The following is a 9,435-nucleotide window of genomic DNA, read 5'->3' as shown; positions in this document are numbered from 1 at the left end:
CAAGAGAAGCATAAAAAGGTAAAAACAACTCTTGAGAATTATATTTCTGTTATGAGTATACATAAAGAGTATCTGTATAATTTGGTTTACTGTCATAATACGAAAAGAATCTAGAGATGGAAAGGAAATTGTACCAGAAAAGGGGAAAAGTAGAGGTAAAAAGAGGGAAACTACATCTCATGAAAAGGCAAAGGGAACCTATTATATCTGAAGGAAAGAAGGGAGGGGGATAATCATAGTGTGAATCTTAACTCTCTTCAGAATTGGCTCAAAGAGAAAATATCAGACATATTCAGTTTACCGAGAAACTTCTCCCACCTCATTAAAAAGTGGGAGGGGAAAAGTGAAAAGGGAAAGAATAGGATAAATAGATGGGAATACAGAAATTGAAAGGGAAAGGTTTAAGAAAAGAAAAGGGACTTTAAGGAGGAGGAAGGGAGGGCTCCTAAAGAGGAAGGGCTGCATGAGGCAAGTTATGCTCATAAGTTTAATACTGGAGAAGGGAGAAAGGGGAAAGGGAAATGAAAAGCATAATCTGGGATTAACAAGATGGCAGGAAATACAGAATTATATAAATGTGAATGGGATAAACTCTCCCATAAAGGATATAATCATATCATCTGTAAAGAGTGAGAATTTGCTTTCCTCATTACCTACTCTAATTCCTTTAATCTTATTTTCTTCTTTGATTAACAAAGCTAGCATTTCTAATACAATATTGAATAGTGATGGTGATAGTGGGCAAACTTCCTTTACTCCTGACCTTATTGGGAATGGTTCCAGTTTATCTCCCTTACACATGATGCTTACTGATGATTTTACTGACTATTTTAATAACAGTCAATTTATTGTTAAACTCTATAGTATTTTTAATAGGAATGGGTTTTGGATTTTATCAAATGCTTTTTCTGCATCAACTGAAATAAACATATGGTTTTTGTTAATTTGGTTATTGATATAGTCAATTATGCAAAGTGTGTTCATAATATAGAACCAGCCCTGCATTTCTAGTATAAATCCTACTTGATAATGGTGTATTATACTTGGGATGATTTACTGTAATCTCTTTTCTAATATCTTATTCAAGAGTTTTTCACCAATATTCATCAGGGAGATTGGTCTATAATTTTCTTTCTGTTTTCATCCATCCTGGTTTAGATATCAGTACCATGTCTGTGTCATAAAAGGAATTTGAATTTGGCAGGAGTCCTTCATTATCTATTTTTTTTCAAAATTTATATAGTTTTGCTGCTAATTGTTCCTTGAATATTTGGTAGAATTCATCTGTAAATCCATCTGGTCCTGGGGATTTTTTCTTAGGGAATTGATTAATAGCTTATTCTATTTCTTTTGCTAAAATGGGATAATTTATGTAATTTATTTCCTCTTCTTTTAATCTCGGTAATCTATATTTTTGTAGATATTCCTCCATTTCATTTAGGTTGTCAAATTTATTGGCATATAGTTGGGCAAAGTAACTCCTAATTATTGCTCTAATTTCCTCTTCATTGGTGGAAAGTTCTCCCTTTTGATTTTTGAAACTAAAATTTTGATTTTCTTCTTTCTTTTTTTAAAAATCAAATTAATACTATTTTGTTGGTGTTTTTTTCACAAAACCAACTCAATTTTATTTATTAATTCAATATTTTTTTTATTTTTCAATTATATTAATCTTTCCTTTTATTTTTATAATTTCTAGTTTAGTATTTGATTGGGGGTTTTTAATTTGGTCTTTTTCTAGTTTTTTTTTTTTCAATCTCAATTCATCGATCTTCTCTTTCTCTATTTTATCCAAGTGAGCATCTAGATATATATATATATATATATTTTCTTTATTACCACTTTGAATCCTATAAATTTTGGTATGTCGTCTCATTATTGTCATTCTCTTGGGTGAAATTATTGATTGTGTCTGAAATTTGTGGTTTCAGCAATTCATTCTTTATGATGAGATTGTTTAGTTTCCAATTACTTAGTGGTTTATTTTCCCCTGACCTTTTATTGCATGTAATTTTTATTACATCATGATCTGAAAAAAATGCATTTACTATTTCTGCCTTTCTGCATTAATTTTGAAATTTTTATATCCTAATATAAGATAAATTCTTGTATAGGTTTCAGAACTGCCGAGAAGAAAGTGAACTCCCTTGTGTCTCCATTTAATTTTCTCCAAATATCTATCACCTATTTTTCTAGTATTCTATTTATCTATATAACTTCTTTCTTATTTATATTGTGGTTTGATTTATCTAGTTCTAAGGCAGCAAGTTTGAGATTCCCCACTAGTACAGTTTTGCTGTCTATTTTCTTCTTGTGGCTCTCTTAACTTCTCCTTTAGGAATTTAGGTACCACACTACATGGTACATATATGTTTAGTATTGCTATTGATTCATTATCTATGGTACTCTTTTGCAAGATATAGCTATATTCCTAATCTCTTTTAATTATATCAATTTTTGCTTTTGCTTGATCTGAGAGAGATGCTTGGTTTTTTTGTTTTGTTTTGTTTTGTTTTGTTTTACTTCACCTGAAGCATAATAGATTCTGCTCCAGCCTTTTACCTTCACTCTGTATGTATCATTCTGCTTTAAATGGGTTTCTTGTGAACAACATATTGGAGAATTCTGGGTTTTAAGTCACTCTGCTATAGATTTCCACTTTAAGGGAGAGTTCACCCCACTCACATGTATAATTTAAAACTACTATTTCTGTATTTCCTGCTATCTTATTAATCCCAAATTATACTTTTTCTCTTTCCTTTTCCCCTTTCCCTACTCTCGAGTATTTTACTTATGACCACTATTTTCTTCAAGTAGCTCGCCCTTTTTAGAGTCCCTTCCCTTTTCTTATACATTTCCCCTTCTATTTAGCCTATCCCTTTGCTTTTTCCCTTTCCCCTCTCTCTTTTCTATAAGTTGAGAGAAGTTTTTCAGTGGAACTAAATATGGCTAATATTTTCTCTTTGAGCCAAATCTGTTGAGAGTAAGATTCACACAATATTCATCCCCTCCCTTCTTTCCTTCAATCATAAGACCTTTACTTTGCTCTTCCTGAGATGTAATTTCCCTCATTTTCCCCGTACTTTCCCCTTTTTTTTCCAGTACAATCCCCTCTCCACCTCTTATTTTTTATTATTATAACAGTAAAATTAAATTAAATATGCACTCTATCTATACCCATAACAGAAATATAGTTTTCTTTTTACCTTTTTATGCTTCTCTTGATTTCTATATGTGGAGTTCCAATTTTCTGGTCAGCTCTGGTCTTTTCATCAGGAATAAATCTGTTTCATAGAATGTACATCTTCTTCCCAGAAGTAAAATGCTTATTTTAGTGGGGTATTTTAGTTTTGGCTGCATTCCAAGTTTCTTTTCCTTTTTGAATATCAGATTCCAGGCATTTCAATCCTTTAAAGTGGAAGCTGCTAGGTCCTGAGTAATCCATATTGTTGCTTCTCAATATTTGAATTATTTCTTGCTGGATGACTATAATATTTTTCCTTGGTCAAATAGCTCTGAAATTTAGCCATGATATTCCTTAGAGTTTTATTCAGAAGGTGTTCAGTGAATTCTTTCAATGGCTATTTTATCTTCTGAATTTGTGATACTCGGGCAGTTCTCCTTGATGATTTCCTGAAAAATACAGTCTCAACTCTTTTTTTTTTTTATCATGATTTTCTGAAGGTCCAATTATACTTAGACTGTCCCTCCTAGGTCTATTTTCCAGGTCAGTTGTTTTGCCAATTAGATATTTTACATGTTTTCTATTTTTTAAATTTTTTTTTCTTTTTTTTTCCTTGACTGATTCTTGGTGTCTCATTGAGTCATTCATTTCCATTTGTTCAGTTCTGTGAATTTTTAGTGAATTGTTTCACTCACTTTTTAACTTCTTTTTGTATTTATCCAACTGAGTTTTTAAATGAATTGTTTTGTTCTATGGATTTTTTTTCCCATTTCACAAATTCTATTTTTTTTAAGAAGTTATTTTCTATTTCTGTTACACAAATTCTGTTTTTCTGGGAGGTGTTTTCTTTTTCCAGTTTATCAGATCTATCTTTTAATCAGTTATAGGCATTTCCCAAACCCTCTTGCAAAGTTTTCATTTTCTTTTCCCATGTTTTCTTCCAACTATTTTTTAAGATCCTCCCAATATTCATGAATTCTGCTGTCCAGAGCTAATTCAAAGGCTGAATTTATGAATTAGTCTGAGAGTTGTGAGAGAAGGTCAGAAAGAAATGTGTGCTGTCTCCACTATCTTGGCTCCACCTCCCAGTTTGGGCAATTTAAATGGTTATTAGCAGCTACAATACTATGAATACATAAGATTTATAAATCCTGCTGGATCCATTTGCTTGATTTTTCTTATATAAATCAGGAGAAAATGATTAATAATCTATTGTGAAGTATCCAGGCCTTCAGGTGATAAATGAGGTATTTTTATTCTATTGCCTGCCCAATTAATCAATAATGCATAAAGCATGAAGCATTTTCTGGGGATGAGAGTATCAGATGGTCATTAATCCTGACCAAAGTTCTTCTTCTTCATTTTTCCTCAAAAGAAAGAGGAACACGAACATATTCATATCTTATTCTTGGAAGGATTATATTTATTTGGCATAAATTTTCATATAAATAAAGCCATTCAGTTTTCTAGTATCAGTATTTTGTAGGACTAATATAATCATTGATGGTTTTGTGTTCTATTTATCATGAATCATATTTTGAAGTATGGTGTTCTGGCAATCACATACATCTTAAATACTGAGGCAACATTGTAGTGAGCTTTTTCTTCTCAAAACGCAGCCAGGTGATAAAAGTTCAGATCTTTTATTATCTCCAATATAACCCGGTTAGCTTAGAGGCCTATCTCTCTGCTTGGTTTCAAGAGCTCTCTCCAAATGTCGCCAAATCCAAAGGTCTGGTCCTTCAGCCTCTGCCTCTGCTTTCTTCAGCATCCAGCCAACTCCATTCTTCATGTCATTCCAGTGAAATCTCTCAAAGTGCTCTGTGTCTGTTTCTTTTATACAAGAGGGAGGAATTGTGGGATACGAGAGAGAGGGATTATGGGTTTTCTCCCATAGTGCTCGCTGGCCCAAAGAGCTTCAAGGGAGGTGTGAACTCATTGAACTCCAATGAGTAAAGGTGTGAACACAAGCCTTGTATTAATTAGTTCTATTTAGTACCTTGTTTCAGGTTCTGGCCAAAATCTTGTAAGATTAGATCAACTCTAATTAGTTAGCAGTTAGTAAGGATTCCAACACAACATCAAATGAAAACTAGCTGAAATGAATGTGTGATTTGGTCCAGTGATGGGAATTAAAGATGTTGGTGGGAAGTTGTGTCACAGAATAATTCGACAATCCAATTAGTGTTGAGAGGAATGTACACTGTATTTGACTCCTGAAAAGACAACAAGGGGAAATCAGAGAATGAGTCTCAGATTAAAATGTTAAGAATATCACACATACACATATCTCCAGGCAGCAGTGTAAGCATTAGTTACTTTCAGATAACCAATATTTAGTTAAATACTTTTTAATTGCTAAGCATTAATGTACAATGACAAATTATCACACTTATTCAACAAGCTTCAACAATCCCATCCTATGTTTCCAAAGAGAGTACATCAAAGGCAGAAATGGTATACAGCCAAAAATGTCACCATAGAGCTTCTGACCTGATGAAGTACTTTATTAGTCCAAACTCTATGACATCTAGGGAAAATGTTGTTATTGTTTTTTCCTTCATTTTTGAAGAGGAACATTGATATTACAAATATTTCCACTTGTGTATGGCATCAATTTAAATGAGTCAGAGTTGCACAAAATAACCAGTGTCTGTCTTTCCTCCTGAGTCAGTGAAGTTCAGTGATAATACAAAATTCAAGATAACTGGTAGTGGACTGATATGCAATGGATGACTTTGTATCTTTGATATCTGATTAATCTCTAAGCAATTCACAGTGCCTGCTTCAACCACCTTCATTCTTCCAAGGGAGATCATTACATGCTTGAGGTAAATTCATTCTCTCTCTCTACAAGTCACTGATAGATCTGATGCCCATCAGTTATTTTCAACATATTTTAGCCCATTTGCCAAGACAGAGACAGTTTACTGGGTGTGGCCACTTGTTATGCTACATATTCCTGGAACCACAAGAGCAGAGTGTCTGGTATATTGTAAAGGTAGATAAACAACCTTGAAATAATAATTATAAGTATTCCATATTACATTATTATATTATGTGGAATGATTATTATATATTATACTGATAGTAATAATAATAAATAATTAAATTATGAAGTGGTAATCAATCTACATCATTAAAATATAACACTTGCATATATAACTTTAACAACCTGTGCTTTCAAAGAAATTGCAGGAAGGACAGAGAAAGATTCCACAAATGCACACACCTAAGAAAGAAAAAAAAAAGCAGGTGTTTTTAAGATAGATAATGAAGAGAATAGATCAGCCTAGCCTTAGGGAACCATCAAATACATCACATTATTGGAAACATGGTTATATGGAGGAAGAAATAGACCCACTCTGGTAATGAAATCTAACTTTCAAACTTTTTCCTCTATTAGTTTTCTTGATTCTGTTTGCTTTTGGTTTGTCTCCTACCTTTCTGCCCTTTTCCTTTTAAGTTTTTTTTTTCCCACTAGATAATTAACAATATCACATTCATTATGAATGTTCCATAAAGTTCTTTCCTAGGCATTTTTTTCTATCTCTGCATTCTGACATTTTCTTTTCTTTTCTTTTTTTTTTAACTTTTTATTGACAGAGCCTGTCTGGGTAATTTTTTTTTTACAACATTATCCCTTGCACTCACTTCTGTTCTGATTTTTCCCCTCCCTCCCTTTTCCCACTCCCCCAGTTGGCAAACAGTCCTATACAAGTTAAATATATCACAGTGTATCCTAAATACAATATATGTGTGCAGAACTGAACAGTTCTCTTGTTGCACAGGAAGAATTGGATTCAGAAGGTAAAAATTACATGGGAAGAAGAACAATAATGCAAGCAGTTTACATTCATTTCCCAGTGTTCTTTCTCTGGATATAGCTGCTTCTGTCCATCCTTGATCAATGGAAACTTCGTTAGATATCTTTGTCAAAGAAATCCACTTCCATCAGAATACATGCTCATACAGTATCGTTGTTGAGGTATATAATGATCTCCTGGTTCTGCTCATTTCACTTAGCATCAGTTCATGTAAGTCTCGCCAAGCTTCTCATACAGAAGTGCTGTATGACCTGCTGGTCATTTCTTACAGAACAATAATATTCCATAATATTCATATACCACAATTTACTCAACCATTCTCCAATTGATGGGCATCCATTCATTTTCCAGCTTCTAGCCACTACAAACAGGGCTGCCACAGACATTTTGGAACATATAAGTCCCTTTCCCTTCTTTAGTATCTCTTTGGGGTATAATTCCTCTGTTTCATTAAATGTCCATCTTCTTCCATGGAAAAAAAATGCTCAGCTTAACTTGGTAGTTTATTCTTGGCTGCATTCCAAGTTCTTTTGCTTTTTGGAATATAAGATTCCAGGCCCTTTGATCCTTTAATGTTGAGGTAGCCAGATCTTACATGACCCTTATTGTGGCACCTCACTATTTGAATTTTTTTTCCTGTCTGCTTGTAATAGTTTTTTTTTAGTCTGAAAATTCTGAAATTTGGCCACAATATTCCTCAGAATCTTTATTTTAGGGTCTTTTTCAGAAGGTGTTCGAGGAATTCTTTCAACACCTATTTTATCTTCTGGTTCTATTACTTCTGTGCAGTTCTCTTTGATGATTTTCTGTAAAATAGTATCTAGGCTTTTTTTTCCATCATAATTTTTGGTTAGTCCAATGATCCTCAGGTTATTTCTCCTAGATCTATTTTCCAGGTCTGTTGTTTTTCCAAGTAAATATTTGACATTTTTCCCAATCTTTCATTTTTTTTTTTTTTTTGGTTTTGCTTGACTGATTCTTGATGTCTCAATGAATCAGTCATTTTTATTGTTCAGTTCCGATTTTTAGCGAGTTGTTTTATTCATTAGCTTTTTTTTTTTTTTTTTTACTTCTTTTTGTATATGTCCAATTGAGTTTGTAAATGAGTTGTTTTGCTCTGTGGAATTTTTTTTTTCCATTTCACAATTTTTTTTTTTTTTAGTGAGTTATTTTCTTTTTCCAATTCACAAATTCTGTTTCCCTGCATTTCTTGGGAGTTTTTTACCTTTTCAAATTCACATTTCAGGAATTTATTGTTCCCTTGCATAGCTTCTCTTTCCTTTCCCCATTCTTCTTTTAGTTCTCTTTTAAGGTTTTTAATGGTCTTTTCTAGGAGAGCCTTTTGTATTGGGGATCAACAATTGTCTGGAGACTGTCTGCTATTAGTCTCTTCAGGGTTGAAAAGCTGCTCTCTTTCTGTATAGAAACTATCAATTGTCCTTTTGATTTTTTTTCCCTCATTTTGTTAAAGCCTGTAGAGTGGGCCTTCAGAGTCACCTCTATAACTTTTCTAGCCACAGAGATCACACTCGCCCCTGGTCTACTCAGGACACTAGCCGCTCACTGCCTGTGCTAGTCTGTTCCTGGCCTCTCAGGACAAAAATTTCCTGGTGATCTTCCAGATTATCTTCGGCTGGTAAATTTTAGTGCTTCTAATCTTCATGAATTTAAGCAATGAAGAACTATTTTTGAAGCTGAATTTAATAGTTGATTGTGAGGGGAATGAGAGGAGCTTAGAAAGTCGTGTGTGTCTTCTCCACCATATTGGCTCTGTCCTCCATTCTGACATTTTCTAAGTATTATTAATGTATATCAATATACTTAGAATTGATATTGGCCCCAATAGGTGGTCAGTATAAAGTTGTGGACTAGAATCCCTGGATTAAAATCCAAGGTGAGGTGCTCATCTATGATATGTTAGATAATTTACTTTACCTTTACTTAAGCCATATTAAATCATTCTTAGAATAAGGAATATATTGTACAAATAATATTAATTTACCATAAGGAAGAAAATATTAATACTACTCACAAAAATTTATAGAATGAAAACAAAAAATTTATCTCTCAGTGTAATAAAGCTCAAGTCCTTTAAGTTGAAATGCCATATTTAACAATTGAAGATAAATAATTTTACTAAAGGGAAAACCAAATAAGAGATATTATCAATTAGACAATGAAAATATATGGTAAAAAATGGAAAATACAAGTGTAATGAAAGTTACTGAAATTCAGAATTCTTCCTTTAAAAAGACAACATTAAAATATGTTTTTTTTAAATCAGCAGATTAAATTCCTACAAAAAGAGAGAGAGAGCTCAAATTTCTAAATTAGAAACAGAAGAAGACAGCTAGGTGGTGCAGTGGATAGAGTACCAGTTCTGAAGTCAGAAAGAGCTGAATTCAAATCCAGCTTCAGAAACAT

This window comes from Antechinus flavipes, chromosome 5, assembly GCF_016432865.1.
Source record: "Antechinus flavipes isolate AdamAnt ecotype Samford, QLD, Australia chromosome 5, AdamAnt_v2, whole genome shotgun sequence".
NCBI classification, from domain to species: Eukaryota; Metazoa; Chordata; class Mammalia; order Dasyuromorphia; family Dasyuridae; genus Antechinus; species Antechinus flavipes.
Note: the sequence above shows the minus strand (reverse complement) of the source record.